Raw genomic sequence first — 22,850 nt, 5'->3', positions numbered from 1 at the left:
GTTCCCTGGGAAGTAACCTCCTGCTGATGAAGGCTACAGGTAAGTCTCGGCCCTCTTCATTCACCTGAGCTAGAACAGCCCCCACGCCATGCTCTGAAGCGTCCGTCTGGACAACAAATTCTTTAGAAAAGTCGGGTGCCTGGAGTATGGGTGCTGTGGACATGGCAGTTTTCAGGTGTCAAAGGCCGTCTGACAGGCGTCAGTCCAGATCACAAGTCGTGGCTGCTTCCTGGAAGTCAGCGAAGTCAAGGGGTGCACAATGTTACCATAATCCTTGACGAACCTCCTGTAATAACCCGTGAGACCCAAGAAGGCTCTCACCTGAGTCTGGGTTTTGGGCGGTGCCCATGCCAGGATGGTATCAATCTTGGGTTGCAGGGGGGCCACCTTGCCGCTCCCTACTTGGTGCCCCAAGTACACCACTGAACCCTGCCCAATCTGGCACTTACTGGCTTTGATTGTGAGGCCTGCTCTGCGCAGGGCCAACAACACTACCTGGAGGTGGCGCAAGTGTTCCCCCCAGCTGGCGCTGAACACTGCGATGTCGTCCAGGTAGGTGGCACTGAAATCCTCCAGCCCAGCCAAGACCTGGTTGACCAACCTCTGGAAGGTGGCAGGGGCATTCTTCATCCCAAAGGGCATAACCCGGAACTGGTAGTGCCCATCTGGTGTGGAGAATGCTGACCTCTCTTTTGCCCCATCAGTCAAGGCGATCTGCCAGTACCCAGACGTCAGATCAAACGTACTAAGGTACCGGGCAGCCCCCAACCGATCTATGAGCTCATCAGCTCTGGGGATGGGGTGCGCGTCAGTCTTGGTGACTGAATTGAGTCCTCGGTAATCCACACAGAACCGAAGTTCCGGTGAAGCACCAGGCGCTGCAGCCTTTGGGACCAAGACCACTGGGCTGGCCCAAGGACTGCTAGAGGACTCAACCACCCCTAAGGCAAACATTTTGGAGACCTCCTCCTTGATGTATGCTCTGACCTTGTCAGTCACTCTGTAAGCCTTGTGCTTCACAGGAGTGCTGTCCCCGGTGTCCACATCATGGACACACCACTGAGTGACACCAGGAATCAAGGAAAACAGATCAGGGAATTGTCCCAACAGTTGGCGACAATCCTGCTGCTGTTCAGGGGTCAGTGTGTCAGAGAGGACAACACCATCCACTGACCCATCTTGCTCTTTTGCATACAGGAGGTCAGGAAGAGGCTCACTCTCCTCCTCCATTCCAGCATCTGTAGCTAGGAGCATGCCCACTTCGGACCTTTCTAAGTGGGGCCTCAAACGGTTGACATGCAGGACCCGCAAGGGGTTCCTGGGAGACTTTAAGTCCACCATGTAGGTGACATCGCTCTTTTTCTCCACAACCTCAAATGGTCCAGTCCACCTGTCCTTGAGCGCACAAGGTTCCACAGGGGACATGACCCAAACTTTCTGTCCAGGTTGAAGCTCCACCAGAGTGGCATTCCGGTCGTACCACCGCTTCATCTCTTCCTGGCTGGCCTGCAGATTTGCCTGAGCAAGATCTCTGAAGCGCCTAGTCTGGTTCCTAAAGGCCAGCATGTAACTGTATACATCCTGGGGAGGTTTCCTGGGAGATTGCTCCCAGCCTTCTTTGACCAGACTTAAAGGTCCTCTTACCGGGTGTCCATACAAAAGCTCAAAGGGGCTGAACCCTAGAGACTTCTATGGCACCTCACGGTAAGCAAACAACAGGCATGGCAAGAGGACGTCCCATTTACGCCTCATTGGTTCTTCAAGACCCATAATCATGCCTTTAAGGGTACGGTTGAATCTCTCAACCAACCCATTACCTTGAGGGTGGTAAGGAGTGGTGAACTTGTAGGTTACCCCACACTCCTTCCACAGAGACTTCATATAGTTGGAAATGAAGTTGGTGCCCCGGTCTGACACCACCTCTCTGGGGAACCCCATTCGGGAAAAAACACCAATCAGTGCCTGTCCCACCACGGGGGCCGTCACTGTTCTGAGAGGGATGGCTTCCGGGTACCGTGTGGCATGGTCCACCAAGACCAGGATGAACCTGTTGCCCATGGCTGTCTTGGGGTCCAGGGGCCCAACAATGTCCATCCCCACCCGGTCAAAGGGGGTACTGACCACGGGAAAAGGCTGGAGGGGAGCCTTCTGCTTCCGCCCGCTTTTCCCACTTGCCTGGCAAGTTTGACAGGTCTTGCAATGGATATCTGTATCCCTTCTCATCTGAGGCCAATAAAAATGGGTGACAAGCCTGTCATAGGTCTTGTCCTGCCCCAGATGTCCAGCTAACGGAACGTCATGAGCCAAACCCAGTAGGAAGGCTCTGAAGCACTGGGGTACCACCAGCACACGGGCTGACCCAGGCTCAGCAGCCTTAGGCTCGCTATACAGGAGATCGTTCTCCCAGTAGACCAAATGTGACCCTGACTGATCACCTGTTGTCTGGGCTGAGGCCTGCTGCCTCATACCCACAAGAGAAGGGCACACTTTCTGTTCTGCACAAAATTCTTCCCTGGAGGGACCACCATCCTGCTGCCAGTGGGTCAGCTCGGGCAGGTCTCCCAGTTCAGCAACTTGTTCACCTGTGGGTTCCAGGGCATACCCCTCAAGTTCTGCCTCCTCCTGGACCACGGGAACTACGGGGGACGGTTTCCCGCGCCCCCTGCCTCTTCTCTTCACAGCTGGGTCCTGGGCCATACTTTCAGGCTCCAGAACCCCATCAACACCCTTACTTGCTGTCATGGATCGAGTGGTTGCACACACCCACTCTGGCACACCCAACATTTTCAAATGTGTCTCCCTCTCCACCTTAGCCCAAGGGGAGTCTTCTAAATCATTGCCCAGGAGACAATCAACAGGCATGGCGGGCCTTACAGCAACTTGAAGAGTACCTGAAACTCCCCCCCATTCAAATGGAACCTGAGCTACCTCACACTCTCTCTGGGAGTTGTCAGCAGCTATCACAGGGTAGAATGCGTGGGGAACAACCTGCTCTCTGGACACCAAGTGACACTTGACAGCTGTCACACTCGCTCCGGTGTCTCTGAGAGATTCCACTCTATGGCCATTAATGGTCACCCACTGCCTATATTTCTTAGTGTTACTAGGCAGAGGGGGTGGAGGGACCAATTCCATGTCTCCTAGAGAGACCAGGGACATCTCTGCGGGACCCTCCCCACCATGGGCAATCATCTCCTCCCCTCCCAGGGCTACACTCGCCAGCTGACGGGGTGGTGCACTGGGTGGTGCACTAGAGTTCTTCAAGGGACACTGAGGATCATAAAAACGGTGTCCCACCTGCTTACAAGCGAAGCAGGTCATTGGGCCCCTACGAACAGGTTTACCTGTCGGGCCTCTGATTTCTTATCTGGGGGATGCTGGGAACCCTTCCCTTGGTTCCCTTGGGGATTACTTTGGGGCCCTTTGTGGAACTCCCTCTGTTTGCCCTTGCCCCCCCCCCCACTCTTCTGCTGGGGACCCTGCCCACCTTTGGCTGAGTCTCCCACTGGACCCTTGTGGACCCTGGTACTGACCCAGCGGTCCGCCTCCTCAGCAAGTTTTCTAGGGTTAGATATCTTGCTATCAATAAGGTGCTGGCGCAGCTCTGGAAAACAGTTATTAGACAAGTGCTCCCAAGCAAACAAATCATAAAGAGCATCATAACTTTCCACTTTGCTGCCCTTTACCCAACCATCCATGGCTCTGCAAAAAAATGACACATATTCAACCCACGTAGTACCAGGCAACTTCTTACATTCTCTAAAGGCCTGTCTGTACTTTTCTGGGGTTAGGCCATACCTTAACATTAAAGCATCTTTCATATGAGTATAAGACATCCTATCCTCAACAGGCATGTCTAACAGGGTATCTCTTCCCTCATTCACAAAGCGACCCCACAACCCCGCTCCCCAATCCTTCTCAGGGACCCGGTGGGCCAACAATGCTAACTCATATGCTTTAAACCATTGACCAATATCTTCATTCTTCTGAAAATCTTTGATCACATCTTTAGGAAAATAAAACCTACTTTCTGCAGGCACAGATGGGATGCTGCCACCAGAGGGATTGAATTCTAACTCTTTAGCTTTGAGCTCCAACTCCCTCAACCTGGTATCACGCTCCAAAGCTAACTTCTCTCTTTCAAACTCTAACCTTTTGATCTCCAAATCAGCTTCTCTCCTGCCTCTTGCATTCTCTAGCTCCAACTGCCCATTTATCTTAAGTTTTGCCATTTCCATGTTGTATGCTCGCTCCTTCGCCCTTTCTTCTCTTTCTTCAGGAGAAAGACCTTTGGAGGAAACACTGCTGCCAGGAGGGGAGGGGGGCCCATTCACTGGCACCTCCTCTTCCCCTTCCCCTGTCGGTACCACCACCGGATCAGAGGAATCTCTGGCCTCTACCCAGGCCTGCAATGCTTTGAGATATTCTGGTTTGTTTTTGCAGCCTGTGGTAGGAACTTTAAATTGCTTGCAAAAGGATTTCAGATCCTTTAACTGATAGTCGTTGATCTTACTCCTATCAAATTCCTCCACAACAACAACAGGGGCAGTGACTCCGGCATCACTCATGGTCAAAACTGGCAGTTTTCAAAAATGAAGCTCCAGGAAAGCGGAGAACAAAAATAGAATATCCAACCAAAACAGATTGTGGCTGCGCTATGGTCTGCTTTCACTAAGTAGCGCACACTAATCACTGCACATGGGTCATAAATGCAAAGTTCAAATCCCACCGCTGCCACCAATGTTAGAAGCGTGTGTCTCTAGTTGGCAGAGGTATACACTTCTGACAAATAGGGGCACACCTTTTCTAGTCAGGGCAAGGGGATCACACACTTAGATAACCCCTGCTCACCCCCTTGGTAGCTTGGCAAAGCAGACAGGCTCATCTCAGAGGCAGTGCGTTAAGCATTTATGACCACATACAGTAATAAAGTGAATACACTACAAATGGACACGACACAGTAGTATTATAAAAATAAGTATTTTTATATAAGGCTTAGCACAAGACCAAATAACGACAAAATATACCACAGTGTTAATAAATACTCTTGGATGGAAAAACAATAGTTCAAGCACGGTTTCTTCTTAGCACAAAGTCTTTAGTAACAAAAGCAACTCTTCTTCTTTAAAACACAGTTCTTGGCAACAATGTAACCCACACGGGAGTCACACGACGTCGAGGCAAAGTTAATCCAAAGGTTCGGCGTCGACCGCGAGGAGCGCTACGTCAAGCCCGGAGTCGCACAGACCCCCACAACACAGTACCTTGGAAAAGTGAAGCACTCGATGATCAGCGGCGTCGAGATGTCCGGCGTCGCGTCTTCGGCGTCGATCGGGCCTCGGAGTCGGGGCGATCTGCAGCGGCGTCGACCGAAGTCAGGCAGGAGCAGCGCTCACGAGATGAAGCAGGATACGGCGTCGTCGATGTCGATGTTGCAAGAGTGAGCAGCGCTCACGGCGTCGAGAGGGCTCGAGGTCGATGCGATCAGCGGCGGCGTCGACACAGGGTCACTTGGAGCTGGAGCCGAACTCGCTACTCACTGGCGTCGCTACTGGCATCGATCGGGCCCGGCGGCCGGCGTCGAAGGTGCGGGACACTGGAGCCGTTACTCACGATGTCGAGTTGGATTTGGCGACGTCCGTCGGCGTCGAGATTGCTGGATTCTTCAGAGGTGCTGGATTTCAGGTTCCAGCAACAAGCACTTTTAGCAAAATAGATGAAGTCCTTTGGCCCTGTGACTTCAACAGGAGGCTGGCACTCTTCCAACCCTTGGAGATTTTCTTTAGCAAGTTTGAGAGTACACACACAGTTCCTCTCTCCTGGTTCCTTGGCAAAAATAAAGAAGCAACTGCAGGATTCCCCCAACAAACAGCACTCTGGCAGAAGGGGTAGGCAGTCCTTGGATCAGCAGGCTTCTTGTCCTTGGTTCAGGTTTCCTTGTCAGAAGTGATCTAAATTCTTAGTTCAGGGGTCCTTCTCTTATACCCCTTTTTGGCTTTGATCCCTTTGTCCATGCAGGGGAATTTCCCCCCATCTTGGGTTTGTTGTGGGTGTTGCCAGGCCGAGGCACCTGGCCTATTCACTGTGCAGGGCAGAGTCTTCAGCCGCCCAGCAGGAGCGGAGGCAGCATTGTCACTGGCAGGGGCAGGGCCATCAGTTGCCCGGCAGGAGGTGGGGCCAGGAAAGTCCCAGGCAGGCACAGAGTCATCAGTCGCCTGGCAGGGGGGCGGAGCCAGCATTGTATCAGGCAGGGCAGGCTATCAGGAGCTACTCTTCCCCTACTCTCAATGCAAATGCCCCACTCATCCCACACTGACTCATTCAGACCTCTGGAGCCACCCAGCTCCTGTCACACGCACACCAGAACCAGCAGAGACCGGTGGACAGTTAGACAAGAAAATAGCTACTTTCTAAAAGTGCTATTTTCAAACACAGAGTCCAAAAACCATCCACACAAACGGATGCGTTATCAAACCCTGAGTTCAGGGATACCAAACTCGACATTGCACCATGCTCCCCGAGCCCGCTAGGATTATAGCATTAATAATCCTGGCAGCCCATTCTAACTGATGGAGAGCAGGCAACCTTACAATAGTGAAAAACGAATATGGCTGTAATTCACTATTAGGACATGCCAACCTTGTCAGGCTTGTCCTACCTTATTCTTACAATGCACCCTGCCCTTGGGCCTACCATAGAGGTGACTAACATGAAGTTAAGGGAAGGTTTAGGGACCGGCAAGTAGGTGTACTTGCGCAGTCCTCGTGACAGTCAGACTGCACATTGTCTAGCAATGGTAGACCTTCAGACATACTTTTACTAGGCCGCTCATGTGGGTGGCACAACACGTGCTGCAGGCCCACTGGACAGACTGTGCGTGTTCCGTGCGAGAGATTCCGAGGGATTGAATTCTCCGGCCAGAGTCCCGGCTCAATCAGACACCAGCCCTGAATTGATTTCAGACACCAGAAACTACACGCTGCACAAGCCACCTATTCAGCACGTACAACGCAACAGAGCCAACATGTAAGCGGCACGACTCTCGTGTTTGTACCGCGCGGCGGCCAATAAACCCCAGGGAACTATAACCGTCTAAATCACAGACATAACCTATTCCCCGGCAATTTACCGACACCACGGCACACTCTCTGCCTCGTGCAGACTCACTGTTCCCAGTCCCCGTCCTGAAGAGAACCGTCACTAATCCGGTTCGAAACGCGTCGACATTTCCACCCTGTGGTTATTCAAAAGGGTGCACCTAGGAAGAGAAACTACATACCACCTGGGTCCCTAGTGGTGCAACCCAATACAAATATTGAACCACAGTTGTGTCAGGCAGGCAGGCGTACTACTCCATCTGTCCCCGCCTGTCCCTTGGTTTCACATCCCTATGGACTGGTTGTACCCTTGCTTTTTGTATGAAATTTTTCACTGTATATAAATGCAACTAATGTCTGAATACTAAATCACGTTACTGCTTTTTTGGTGTGTCAATGATAACTGCCTTTATTTAATGGTGCTTATTTCACGTTGTAAATAATGTATATTGGTATGTGTGTATAAATGTAAATATTGTATTCATGTATTCACTGTCGTGACAGTCTTTGGTTTGCCCATGTGTTTTGAAAAAAATCTGAAAAACCAGATTAAAAAATTTAATAAATTTGTTTTGGTACAGAAGACCTTGGTTACGTAGTACATATTGACTGCGTTACTGCAATTCATTACATAAACCTTCCCTATCCAGCCATCTTGCTCTGTTTACTTCGTTGTTGAGATCCGGGTTGGGTAGATGTAGGATCCATAACCTTTGTTGTTCTACAGGCAGGCCCACTAGCAGCATTTGTATTTACAAGCCCTGGCACTCCTGGTGCATGCTACTAGGGACTGATAGTAAACCAAATAAGCCAAACATGGAATTCAATCAATACAGCAATTCCACATAGGGAGCACTTGCACTGTGGCACTGATCAGCAGTGGCACAGTGCCCAAAGCATATACCAGCAAAAACATTGCAAACAGAGGAGGAAAACAGAAAAAATGGAGGAGAGACTCATGCTAATGATGTCAGGTCTGACAAGCACATAGTAGCGGAAAAGGTTAAAAAGGAATACAGATTAAAAAGGACCTGTTTACTACTACTGATCACTACATGATATGCAGCCATCACTGTGCTTGTGATACTTAACTCCTGGTGAAGGCAGTAACCTTTCAGCACTATGGGGGTAGCATTTTGAGCACCTCTCCTGGTTCAACAAGATCGCAATCCTTGAGACAGGGCTTTGTCAAGGTGCACATGCATGATCTGTGTTCACCTATGACAACAAAAATCAGCATAATGGATCCAGTAATAAGCACAGTTGAACACTGAGGGCAGGGGTGGGTGTCTATTACCATGTAGAAGGCTTTTTTGTCACAACATATACATAACATTTAGTAACTTTAAAACAAACATAATACGTATTTTTAACAGTTTACTTTAGGTGCAAATCTTTTAAATAAATCTTTTAAAAAATGTTATGAAATTTATTATTTTTAAATTAGTTACAATTTTAAATCAAAATTAATTTAGTAGTGCTGTAGCATTTTTTTTATTTTGTTCTTCATTTAAAATTATTCTATAACCTGAATTTACTTACTGAATATTTAGCATAAAATATGTATACTAATTTGTTTTTACAGTTTAATAAACTTTTCTATCCTCCCTATACTATACCGTAGGAAGATCTCCGCCTAGGAGGAGGAGACATCTGCCTATGAGCGAAAGGTTACTAGTTATAACTTTACACTCATAAATGTGACATCACTCCCTATTTTAGATGGTAGAGACATGCAAGTTTATAAATTATAGTAAATCTACTCATAAGTAGTGAATAGTCAAAAGTAGTGAATTTATGACAACATGTAAGATTAAATTTAAATGAGTAAATTTGCTCATGCAATTTACCTTTGTGATTAGGCCATTAAATGTCTGCCAAATGTTATGCTGATTCGTCAAAAAGATACAAGAAAATCCTCAAATGGGTGTTTAACTGTCAAGATATACAAAAGTGTTAATCGTTTCAAGCCCCCTTAGCACCTTTTTTAAATACTAATATCTCAAAACGTTCTGATTGGATTTCCCCCAAACCAAGGATGCATTCTGAGTACTACCATCATTCAAAGCTTGGTGTAAGTCTGTTTAGTGGTTTGGGCAGTAGGTGTGAAAAACATTTCCTCTGGGAGATTTGGACCACTTCCTATACTCTTAAAAAACGTCACTAAGGAAAGGGGATGAGGGGTTTACACATTTTCAAACATTGAAGTATGGTAAAAAATATAGATCTCTTGGAAATCCGATTAAAATACAAGTGAAGATGTTATTAAATACATCTTGGACCGCCTGAAATCGACTAGTTATTCTTAGTTACACAAACCATTACTCGTGCGTCCACCATGAAAACATTAACACACCCACCAAATGCATTGCTCATGACATCACATATGATATGACATATGATATCACAAATAACACTGATAACATTAATGATGACATTACATATACGTTACTATTGACAGAACAGATGACATCACCTTGCATACAGCATCAACTCCTTGTTTGGATAAGTGTCGCTGTGTAATGATGTTGTGCGGTTACGTTTTGCTAATTATTGAGTTAAATATTGTGAGATTGTGAAGTGTGCATTTGGTGAACGAGTTAATGTTTTCCTGGAAGGGGCTGCAGCATGCCTGGCGAACAAATTTTGCAAGCATTAGAAAATACATTGGCTACAATGAACAGGATGTGAGGTGAATTTGCTACATTCCACAGAGTGGAAAATGGAACCTGTTTTAACGATTATGACACTCATTAATACTTTTACACTTCTTAATACTTTGCTGAAAATATATACACTGGGTAATAGGAATAGACAACAAAATGAAATATTTCAATGTTTGAGGTCTTCTAAAATGGGACATGTTGGTATACAACATGGTGAGCTTGCTGTACAAGAGCAGAGAGCTCGATTCACTATGTGCACACAGGGAGAGACAGAGGCTTATTTACAAGCCCCTTCCGCCGCCGGTGCGTCACTTTTTGTGACGGACCCGGGCGGTTTTTCTGCCCCGTATTTACTAGGACAGGAAAACCCACCCTGCGTTGCTTTTCCTGTCCTTGTAAATACGGCCCTTTATGCGCAGAACTGTGCGTGAAAGGTGTCTTCCTTGGTTGTTGCTATGGGTGTTCCCAGGCAACACCAATGGAAGCTGACACATTTCCAGATTTACGAAAAATCATAACTCTGGAAATGTGTCTGAATGCTACGCCTCCTCAGGGAGGCGCAGCAAGGAGAAATGTTTTCATTTCTCCTCGTTTTTTTTCTCTTCATATGCATGCTGCATTCTGCAGCACACATGGAGGATATCACCTCTTATTATTGTTTATGTGCAAGAAGGGACACCATTTAAAAAAAATTATGTTTTACAAGTTCTATGTGTGGTAATGCAGCACACATAGAAATTGAAAAACGCCATTCAGATTGTTTATGTGCAGGAAGGGACAACTTCCCGCACATAAACAATCATCACCGTGACACAAGCACTCTTGCACCATGGTGTAAGTGTGCCTGTGGCAGTGCATGGCAGCTAATTGTATGCCAGTACAGGGGAGAGCAAAGGAATCCATCATATCCTTGTAGATAAGATGCATCCCTGTGCTTTTAAAGTGTTGCAGCGTGGGGCAGCCAAAGGGCTTGCGGTGGCGCGCTGCAGCACATGTTTTTGTAAATGAGGCCCTAAGTATCAACTTACAAAACATAGCCAAATAGTGTAAGAAGTTTGGTACTTGGTGATACAGCATGAGACTTTGAGACATAAGAGTAGAAGCTTAAAGTGTAAGGAGTGTGGTTACTTTGCTTGTGAACATTAAGTTGGTGAAGATATAGAGCAACACACCTCTAGTCAACATGCTCCATAACATTAATAAAAATACTTTTCTTTTGTAGAACTTACCTGTGATGAAAACAAAATATGACGATATAGAATGATGTATTATATTATAAAATCTTAGTGCCAAGGAAATGTTCTTGTTTCAAAACACAGCTAAAATTGTATAAAGTTCTAAGTGCCTGAAAAAGTGCAAACCCATGAACAGACAATGGCTCAAACCACAAATATGCCAGTAAGTGCTCAGACATATCCAATAAACAGGATGATTTCTAAAGTGTCCACGTCGTGCCAAGTGAGATGGATGTATCCAGCTTGTAAAAAAGCTCTTTCATATACTTATATTTACCGCACTATCTTGAACACCATATTTGAACCCACTATTACAATTGTTCCACTTTACTCCTAGCACCAGTCTGAAGCTGAGAATAAATGAGTCACTTATTTAGAGGAAACGTTTAAAACAGCGTCATGGATATTCATTCGACTTTGAGCAACGATTGACAAAGTCAATATGACTGGGTCTTGAGTAGTTCTTGCAGAAACAGACAACAAATTTGGACACACACACACAAACACCATGGGGCAGATTTACAAGCGCCTTGCGCTGCCAGTACGTAATTTTTTGTGACACATTGGCTGCTCATTTCTTTGCCCCATATTTACAAGGACAGGAAAAGCCACCCTGTGTGGCTTTTCCTGTTACTTTGTAAATACAGCCCCTTTACACGCAGCACTTTGTGTAAACCTGAAAATGCGTCAGTATGCTACGACAACCTAGGGGTGGAGTAGCGAGGTGCAACGAGGAGAAATGTTTTAATTTCTCCTCGTTATTGTCCTCTTTCAATGTGTGCTGCATTCTACAGCATGCATTTAAAGAGGAAAATACCTGTAGCAATTATTTTCGTGCCGGAAGGTGCCCCAAAAACAATCTCCCCATGATGCAGGCATCCTTGCAAGGGTGCCTGTGCCGGCGCATGGCAGCTGTTTGTGCGCCAATGCAGGGGAGAGCACAGGAATGCGACATATCATTGTAAATATGTCCCATTCCTGTGCACTGATAGTGCCGCCCCGCCGCGTGGCACAGCCAAAGGGCTTGCGGAGTTGCGCTGCGGCACTTTCTTGTAAATCTGCCCCCCATGTACCCAGGAATAGTGAAAAACCTGAAAAACACAAATCAGCATTTACTCATGCAAATATGTATACATAGCAAGAGACATAAAGCCACCCATTAGCCCTTACCTAAACACCGGGAAAATCACCAACATGCAGTCAGGATGGTACACACACACACACACACACATATATATATATATACATATATATATATATATATATATATATATTACCTACTGGCGGTCGCCAGTAGGTATATATAGTTAGGATTTTTTCTCTATGGGATTTTTGAAAATTCTATGTCTAATAACTTTGGCGTTTGTGGACGGAATTGGCTGAAATTTTCAGGAAAATGGCACATTTTGTTTCTGAGCAGCCCCTGAAAATTTTGGGGGGGTTCGTCAAGGGGGGGCCGAGAAAAAAGGGGGGTCCCAAAACGCGTTTTTCCCATGTTAATTTCCATAGGGCGGTTGGCCTCACTTTTAGCCCGAACGGCTGAATGGATTTGCACGAAACTTGGCAAAATTGTAAGGACTGGTAGCCCGATGTGCCTTTTGTAGGTCTCAATATATGTGCTCCAGTGGATTTTGAGAAATTAACGTTTAAAAAAAGATATATATCTGTAACAGCGGACCGGGCAGCGCCCCAGGACGCGTACTTTTCGCGCAACGGAGCTTTGTGAAGCGAAGCTGATTGGTTCTCCGGCGTCTGTAAACATTCCAAACAGTCCGTAGCGGCCGCCATCTTGTCTCTCGGTAGGATCGAGAGACAAGAGGAGGCCAAAGCGAAGGGGCAAATGACCATAAGGGGGCATAGTAGATCCTCGCTGACCCCCTAGGTTTGATGTGGAGGTTTTAAAAGGGCCCCGCGGGGCAAAAAAAATAAATAATAATAATAATCGAACGGCTGAATGGATTTGCAAGAAACTTGGTAAAATATTAGGGACTGGTAGACCGATGTGCCTTTGCTAGGTCTCAATATGTGTGCTCCAGTGGATTTTGAGAAATTAACGTTCAAAAAAAGATATATATCTGTAACAGCGCTCCGCTTCGCGTACTTTTCGCGTTACGGAGCTTTGCGAAGCTGATTGGTTCTCTGGCATCTGTCAACATTCCAAACAGTCCGTAGCGGCCGCCATCTTGTCTCTCGGTAGGATTGAGAGACAAGAGGAGGCCAAAGTGAAGGGGGAAATGACCATAAGGGGGCATAGTAGATCCTTCCTGACCTCTTAGGTTTGATGTACCATTTTGCCAAGTTTGGTGTAATTCCGTTCAGCCATTCAGGCTGTAGACATATGTAAATGTCCTATGGAAAATTGCATGGGGAAAACACATTTGAAAGTGTTGAAATTTAGAACCAATTAAAATGTTACTTTGGTTTTGTATTTGTGTGTGATGAAAGTTAATTGGTTATGTATATATGTCAAATGAGAGGAAACCACAGCCATTTTGTGATACTACTGTCTGAGGTACATTTGTGAGGAATTTTTGGTGGTGAATTTCTGGTGTTTGATTTACACAGTACTAACACCTCTCCTACTTTTAAAAAGGTGAGTTGTTAATTTGTAAGGGGAACTATGTTGTACACTTGAAGATAATTTTAAAAATGTTTTCTGTTATTTATTTGCAGTCCTTCTGTTATACTAAATACTTGATAAAGTTAGTTTTATATTATGTATTACTAAAAACGATAAATGAAAGTGATTATTTTTTTCTGCAATTTACAGCAAGCAATTTCAAAATAAAATGGCTCACAATGAAGAGACCGTGGCAATTTCTTTTGATTTGTCCACTACATTGATTGAAATTGAGAGCACCAATAATGAAATATTGTCACAAGGAGGACATGACTTGTATGATTCCATTAGATTGATTGAAATGGACAGCACCAAGAATGAAATATTGTCACAAGGAGATGACTTGAATGATTCCACTACGTTGATTGAAATTGAGAGCAGCAATAATGAAATATTGTCACAAGGAGGAGATGACTTGTATGATTCCATTAGATTGATTGAAATGGACAGCACCAATAATGAAATATTGTCACAAGGAGGAGATGACTTGAATGATTCCACTACATTGATTGAAATTGAGAGCACCAATAATGAAATATTGTCACGAGGAGATGACTTGAATGATTCCACTACATTGATTGAAATTGACAGCACCAATAATGAAATATTGTCAGAAGGAGGAGATGACTTGAATGATTTTTTTGATCAATCTCTTGATGGCGAATTTATCGAGTGTTTGGAGACCATAGAGTTACAAGAATCATTATTGCAGACTTTTCATGAGGACATTGCTGATGAGGACATGTTACTAGTTCTTTCAAATTTAGAAAATTCTGAAGAATAAATTTATATTTAGAAATCAAAAATTGTTTGAGACATTATTCATTTTTATTTTTAATTTATGAGGTTGTAGCGAAGTGATTGTAGTATAAAATGAGACTTATAGTATAGAGTGCAACATTTTTATGTTACATGGTAAGTTTACTCATATTTACTTCCCTTCTGCCACTATATTATCTCCAATGTGTATTTGACATCTCTTCTTCATCTCCGGCCTCCTTTCTCTCACTGTGTGTCTCCGATGCATCTTATCGCTGCTATTTTGTGTAATTACAGAAGAGAGTAAAATAAAATAGTTCGGAACGTGAAAAGGGGGCAAAGTAGAGTACTCCTCACCCCCTAGGCCTTTTTAGGCGGTCCCAAAAGGATCAGTTTCTGCTTTCCTGAGAGATTATGGTATGAGTTCCATATACCACAATAACTTGCATTACAACATGCAAGATATCTATCTCCTATTACCAACTTTTGGAGATATTCGCGCTAAGCGCGATTATCTCCAAAAAATAACACCTGCCCTGAGCAGTTCTTAGCCATGTTATCCAATGGGAGGTGGATAACATGGCTAAGAGCATTAGCTCGGTAATGTATGAATATCGCTGAGTTTTTAGCGATATTCATGCATTGCGGCCGTTTATTATCGCATTTGTGATAAACCTTGATAATAGCAAGGTTTATCTTCGATAATTTCTGACGATGCTTAGCGGTAAAAAATTCGTTGGTAAGCATCGTTAGCGATAAATATCGCTTAACTTTGGTAATATGCCCCAACGTCTGTTAACGTTCGATTCGAAGGAAATGAGGAAGTGTTGAAAAACATTGTCTGCGCCATCTTGCCTTTTTTGAAATGGCACACTTTTGTCGTGCACGGCAGCCATTTTAGATGTCTTGACCAGACCCACTCTCTGCACGCTGTCGATTCGTAGCATGGCTCCTCACCCTCGCAAGCATCTTCCCCAGGCACTGGTCACCCCCGCTCTCTGTCTTATGCATGGGCAATAAACCTCCCCCCATCTGCGCTGCTCTTCCCTGAGAATCACACTCTGTGCCCGCCCGACACCTCCCCTTCGCCCTATTCACTACCGCACCCTCTGAAACTCCTCTTCCTCTGTGTCCGATTGTCCAGGCTATCAGCTAGCCCTGCAGATGTAGTTTATGGCCCCAGCTGTAAAGAATCACCCCTCTTCAAAGGAGTTATAGTAGATCAAGGCCCACACCCGATGAGATCTGTCACACCACACGTGTTCCTACTATCTGAAAACTGTCCTGTATTGTGATTGGGGAGGAGACCGAGCCTGAAGCGGAAGATTCCAGGAATGACTCTTTGTACATCAAAGTTTTTACAATTATGTGTCACATTAAAAATATATAGCACTCCAACAAAGTAGTAGGAATATAAAACTTTAATAACATATAAATATATACAACAAAACAAAAACAGTAAAAACATTTAAACAACGAAGAGACCGTGGCAATTTCTTTTGAATTATCCAATAGATTTATAGAAATTGACAGCACCAATAATGAAATATTCTTGTCAGTAGCGGTCTGTTGTGCGAATAGTTCCAAGGCAGCAGAACGCGCTGAAATCTAGATGGCACGAAAGTGATGTCTAGCAAGTTGCCGCCCAGCAAATAACGGCGTGGGGCGCCGCGGGGGTGAGTGAGTCCAGTAGGCACCACAGCTATTCTTACCGGCATTGCAGAATTACTGCTGGGGACAATGCCTGTGCTGTAGCAGGGTCACAGCAGAAACAAAAAGGATTCTGTTGAAGATGTTGTTGGTTTTCAATTTGAAAACAGTTCTGGTGTCAACTGCTATGCTAATGTAGTGGTTAATGTTTTGTTTTCTCTAGAAAATGTAAAAGAGGGGGAGGCAGTCCAAAGTTCCGTTAAAAGGGCAAAGGAAAGGATCGGTGGTTTGAGCTATCAGTCAAAAAGGGGAGGGGGTGCAACAATTTTTCCTACCGGGTCACACTGTGCTTTCACCGGAAGTGAGGTCTGCAGGATTCTAGTAATTCAAAGTGAGGCTGGCGCCGACGTCCCGCGGATACAGTTTCGTCACTCCACGGGTGATCATGGTAGTCATTCCCCATCGGGGGTCGGAGACTCCCGCGGCTCCTCTAGAATCTTCAAGGTCGTGGAGGACTACGGTGGTGGAGTCAACCAGTGACCGGGCCATTTCTTTATGCTGGGCCCGCTCTTGCCAGGTCGACCGCCATTTTGAGAGTTCGGTAGCTACTGGCGATCGCGGGGTCAAATGAGCGGACGGGCTCCACCCTGCCGGGCGAGACGTTGCAGCATGGCCACAGTGGAAGAACTCTTTTCCGGGCGCCTGGAGCGCTGAGGGTGCAGCTGGGAAGCCTCCACTGGGGAGGCGGGAGAGGCCTGTTCGCACCGTGTCTCCCTCCCAGTGCACCCCACGGCGTCTCGCTTCAGATTTGTTATGGCCGGACCAGGCGATGAGGACGAGGGGGGGGGGTCGGAGGCATGTGCAAGACATCCCCCCCCAGGGTTGTTGCAGCAATTATACAAGAAAGAAGAAGTGTCCCGTCCGTCTTCGGGCCGGGCTTCCGGTAGATGTCGGCCGGACGCCCCTGGCTCTGGTCCCATGAACGGGTTTCTTGGTTTATCGGCTGCAGCCGGATCCCGTCGGCCTCGGCCCCCCGACCGTTGGTGGCCGGACCGGAAGAGCATGTGGCGGGACTACCTGCAACTCTCAAGGGCCACCGCGGCCGGACTGGGAGAGAGAGGGGAGGGTCGAGGAGACATTCCCCCCCCCTGCAACTGTTCAGCGTTGTAAAGGCAATCCCCTGGCCGGGTCCCGCTGGTCTCGGCCTCTCCTCCGGCTACACCCTACGTTAGGATCTCCTGGCCGAGGCGTGGCAGCAGGACCTGCCTTATATGGGCTGCTCCCGGCTGGGCGTAGCCGGAACCCTGCCCCACCTTGGAAGTTTCCAGAGTGGGGGCGGATGTTCTACTGACTTGCATTTTCCCTAGTCTATCGATTTTTTTGGCGTGGCAGGCGGTGGGACAGCGAGGGGTGATTTGGTTTCTCTTACTGTTTTTCTGGTCTCTCACCACTGGCATATTTTAACGTTTTCTTGTTTCTAGGACATTAATAGGTTTTATCATTACGTTATGTTATCGTTTCTTTGTTCGTTGTTTAATAAAAGTTCATGTTCATCAGTGGCCTACTGATTTTCGTTTTCCTATTCTTTTCTTTCCAGGTTGTTTCATGCTAAAGTTTCTGTTAACAGGATACAGTGATCACTTCGTTATTATTGCATATGTCCTTTTCACTAGGGGTGCTCTCTGGTCGGGCCAGATGACGTATGTCTAGTAAATGGTCCGGGTGAATCAGGTGCATCAATCAGTGGGGAGTAGATAGGCATGACAGATTACAACGGGGGAGAAAGGTCCGCATTACGTACCCTTTCACTACTTGCAAAGATTTTCCTACGTTTATTTGCAAACAGGGAATACCTCCAAAAAGAACTAATTCCCAAACAGTCAATGTTCGGACAATCAATCAATCAATGAGGAATGAAATAGGTACGACGTGTTAAAGGCTTGCGTTACCTACCCTTCACTATCTGCAAAGGGAGAGAGAATATTCCTATTCTTCCTCGTTTGCAGGCAGAGAAGATCCTTAAGAGAACCAACTTCGAACAATTCAATGCTCGATTCAAACAATCAACAAGGGGTACTGTGAACACAAATGAACGCCGCTTATGTACATACGCATTGCTATTTTCAACAGGTTGTTCCTAATGTTTCTATTTTAGCGAGGTCAAAAAGAGATCCCATTAGTGGCCTACTGATTTTGCTCGATTCCGTTTGTTTTTTTACACGGTTTTTCGCTATCTGCAAAGACTAAACAGAGTATTGCGACTCTGTGCTTGTTTGTAAATAGAGAATGAACCAAAGAGAACAATCAATCAAATGGAGAGAGAAGCAGGCACGACGGATTACAAAGGGGGCAAAGGGCTGCGTTAACTACCCTTCACTATCTGCAAAGAGAGAGTACTCCTAATAGAAATGAGGGGTGGGGGGCAGCATTCAAAGCAGATCAGTGTGCATAAACACGAAAATGTTTTTACTTACCACGTACTTGACATTCGACAGCTTATGATATTTGCTATTAAAAAACCATTGAAATTCACTGAAAAAACCATAGGTTATAGACCATATATAGTTAGGAATTAGCATTTACAAAACCTTGAAAATTCACTGAAAAAACCATAGGTTATAGACCATATATAGTTAGGAATTAGCATTTACAAAACCTTGAAAATTCACTGCAAAAACCATAGGTTAGAGACCATATATAGTTAGCTGGACATTTTATTGACATAAAACCAATGAAATTCCATATATAGTTAGTTGCACTAACTATATATCGCGCACCCGCAATCCACTGCTGATGATGTCACATATTACATCATTCATGACATGGTCAGTGACATCACTGATGACATCACTGATGACATCTCAAATGACATCACTGATGACATCACTGATGACATGTCATTTGACATCAATGACCACATCACTGATGATATCATTCATGTGACAATACAATGCATCTCCTCACATTTTAATATAACCTCTGTTTCACCCAGTGTTAAAAAGAGTATAATTTTTGAAACCATTGACACACCAATACTAGTTACTACATACGCACTCACTGATTGCTACGTCTACACACACCTTCACTCATTCACCCATACAATCATTCATACATACAATCACTCATCTTTACAACACTATCATATGCACTCATACACCTATACAGACACTCACAGTCTGCCACTCATCCATGGAGTTACTTACACACATAGTCAGTCCTGTAAAGAATCAATGAGACTTCCATTTTCTTGTCTATACAGTTAAACATAGAGCACCTTACATTTTCAAACATGTACTAACACATACTTACTTTCTTATACAATCATTGATACAAGTACAGATTGATCTGCACAGAGTCACACACCTCCCAGCTAGCCACACACACACTCAGTCTCCCATACAAATACTTGGGCAATCAATCAATAACCCATATAGTTACTCATATAGCTACTGATCAACACATGCAGCAGTTTACAGAACAACAGACATAATGATGCACAAATTAAGACAGTTTAGTCACTAACCCATGCACTCAGTGAGACACATTTAATCACTCACTCATACATTCAGTCATGCACCTACTAAATCCTTCGTCCAGACACTTATACATCCACTCATTCTTCAATATGTAAGACATATTTTAACTTTACAGAATTATACAGTCACTGGGTGTAGTCATCAGTGATGTCATTTGAGATGTCATCAGTGATGTCATCAGTGATGTCACTGACCATGTCATGAATGATGTAATATGTGACATCATCAGCAGTGGATTGCGGGTGCGCGATATATAGTTAGTGCAACTAACTATATATGGAATTTCATTGGTTTTATGTCAATACAATGTCCAGCTAACTATATATGGTCTCTAACCTATGGTTTTTGCAGTGAATTTTCAAGGTTTTGTAAATGCTAATTCCTAACTATATATGGTCTATAACCTATGGTTTTTTCAGTGAATATATATATATATATATATATATATATATATATATATATATATATATATATATATATATATATATATATATATATATATATATATATATATATATATATATACACACCACAAACGTGCAACAGACAACTCATGCAGACGCATGGCATAAAATCATCGGACACATTCATACAGACACTCGCGCACAAGCAGGTGAGTAGTAAGGCTGTGTAAGTGGCTGATCAATGGAGACATGAGTGTGAGATGGCTTGACCCTGAAAGAGAAGCACGTAGTTAACATGAAAGCATAGATCTGGATGCTGCAACAGTGACATACTTGTTTCTAGAAGGTTTGACTTGAAACAGGAATGCCGACTCAACATGTTGTGCTGATGTTGTACAGCCTCAGATAGAAATGAAAGGGAAGTGCAGACGCTTCGAAATTGCTGCTCCTGACAGGACACCTGAGAGTAGGGTATTAATCACCTCACGCCCTGCCTTGCTTCAGATGGGTGGGTAAAGCCCACTTATGCACAGGCTTATACTAGCTGGCAATACAATCAGCATAGGGTCTTGGCGACTGGACAATTAATAAGATCACAAATAGGATTTCTTGGAGGATGAGACAAAACATTGCTTAGCTCCACCTGTATCCCCTTTTCTAACCGTAAATAAAAAACCTACAAATTCATTTCCCCCCAGTATTTCTACCTTGGTTCTGTTAGTAGACGGGGCTGTCCTCCATTCTGTATTTCAGATGCTTTGACTTTCTTCTCTGTCCATTGCTTACGATATTCTCTGTGCATATGCACCATTGGTGGAAATCAGCAAACGTTTTCTGTGATGCTGTACTGTAGGAGGCAGTGATGCCTATACTGCCCACGTAGCACTAAGTGCTAAAGGGCACCGCAGATGTTGCAGCGACTCTCAGAATTACTACCCGCATTGTGCAGCACACCCACTCTAGGTGCAAGATGACTTCTTCATGGTGCTGTAGCAATGTCTGTGGAGATACACCCTAAAAACCATCAGGAGTAAGAGGAACATCTTCTGTGCCTGTAGAAATTTAGTGTCCTGTCCATAAATCTATAATTTTCATTAAATTTAAGCAATACACATTGCTCACTGTTAGCATTATAAAATATGGAAATTAATGTAGCAACATGTAGTAAACTTACTCAAAAGTGAAAATTACCCAAAATTGTGAATCTGACCCAAGATCTGCAATTTGCAGCTAATTCCAGATGTGACACCTTAAAATGGGAAAACTGGGTCAATTGAAAGCAAAGATTATGCGATTATGTGTTGAACAGGATGTGGTGGCAGGCCATGTAGTAAATATGAATTTGAAAGCTAGCAATATGATTGTGAATGCTGATAAAATGTATTCAATAGAACATTGAAACTTAAAGATTTCTAGAAAAGAAGAATTGAATACACTGAGAATAAGGAATTATTATGTGCCCACAATTGTTAGGTTTTAGTACACTTATGGAGACTCTTTGCTTACCATCCGCCCTCCTCCTTCTTTCACTTCTGTCAACCCTCAACTCCACTCTACAACTATCTCTGACTTCTCTCCTGCTTCATCTATGAAGCTCACCCCATACTCAGTTCCTCTGCCTCTTCCAGTTCACAAACTATTAAACACTTGTTTCTCCCCTTCAAGGTGCCCCACTGCCTCCCCCTCGTTCAACTATTCTCTCTAGACTGGAATTTAACCACACTGGCTTCAAATCATCTGTTGCTCTTCCCTGACTAAGACAAATTCTTCTCCTTTCTCTCTCCCTCTAGTATCAACCAGCAACCGCGCTACTCTACTTCTCCAAGATGTGTTTAGTTTTCAACCAACTTATTGGCTATCTTTTTTCTATCGATTTTCTCCCATTCCAATGAGGCTTCCGGGTCCTTCTCTTAACTGAAGCTGCAATCTCTCATGTTGGTAACTGTATCACCTCTGCATGCAGCGTCTATCTGCAAGAGGTGACAAAATGACTGTCCTCCGCTTGCCATACACATATGATGTTTCATTTCTATTTCTCGGTATTCCGTCTGTCTATACTAATGACAATATGCTCCAATGAGCTGCTTTGTACACTGTGTATTGTCATATACAAAAAATAATACATAGGAAAAGAACATTGGTGGAGCCACTTTTATCCTCAGCAGCGCTGCTACGATCAGCTCTTCACCTGGCACCAACATTTTACAATACAAGTCCAGTAATGTAGAAGACAGAAATGAAGTATAAATATCTTCGTATATAGATTATATCCCGACACTGACAACGATAGTCATATTGAGGGTCTCAGAAATATGGACTTTACTAGTAATCACATTTGATCAAACTAGGACTGGCCCTTGGAGCGAACCTTAAGTAAAGGCCAAATAGTAAAGAGCTAGAAAGAATGTTAATATTTTTTATCAGAGCCTGGAGTCCAGACTTGGTTTCTCAGTCATTAAATGGAGGTTTTTAGAAATGTACTCAAAGTTCTATTCCCCATTTAGTACTAAATAAGCTTTACTAAAAGTTGTACTCAAAATACAGAAATTGTCCAAGTGCCAAAGCATTGTAACAAATGTGACAAGGTTACAAGACCAAATCTTCTGTGTAAATTACCTTGACAAATATTTCATTCCATTAATGTGCCTGCCAAGAAGCTCTGTTTCTTATCTACAAGGTGACAGACTTGAGTCACGGCTCAATTTATTATTTTTCTGTTCCAGTTTACTTTTTAAAAATATTTCAGACACTTCTTGTTAAGTTCCATTGCCTAATGCAATAGCTGAATGGCTGATGAGGCGCCTGTTAGGATAAATGCTGATGAGTACTATACCACTGCATCATGTTATGTTATGGGATTCATGTAGATTGCAGGGTTAACCA

This window comes from Lissotriton helveticus, chromosome 4_1 (assembly GCF_964261635.1).
Source record: "Lissotriton helveticus chromosome 4_1, aLisHel1.1, whole genome shotgun sequence".
Lineage (NCBI taxonomy): Eukaryota > Metazoa > Chordata > Amphibia > Caudata > Salamandridae > Lissotriton > Lissotriton helveticus.
The sequence above is the reverse complement of the archived record's forward strand: the minus strand, read 5'-3'. Positions refer to the sequence as shown.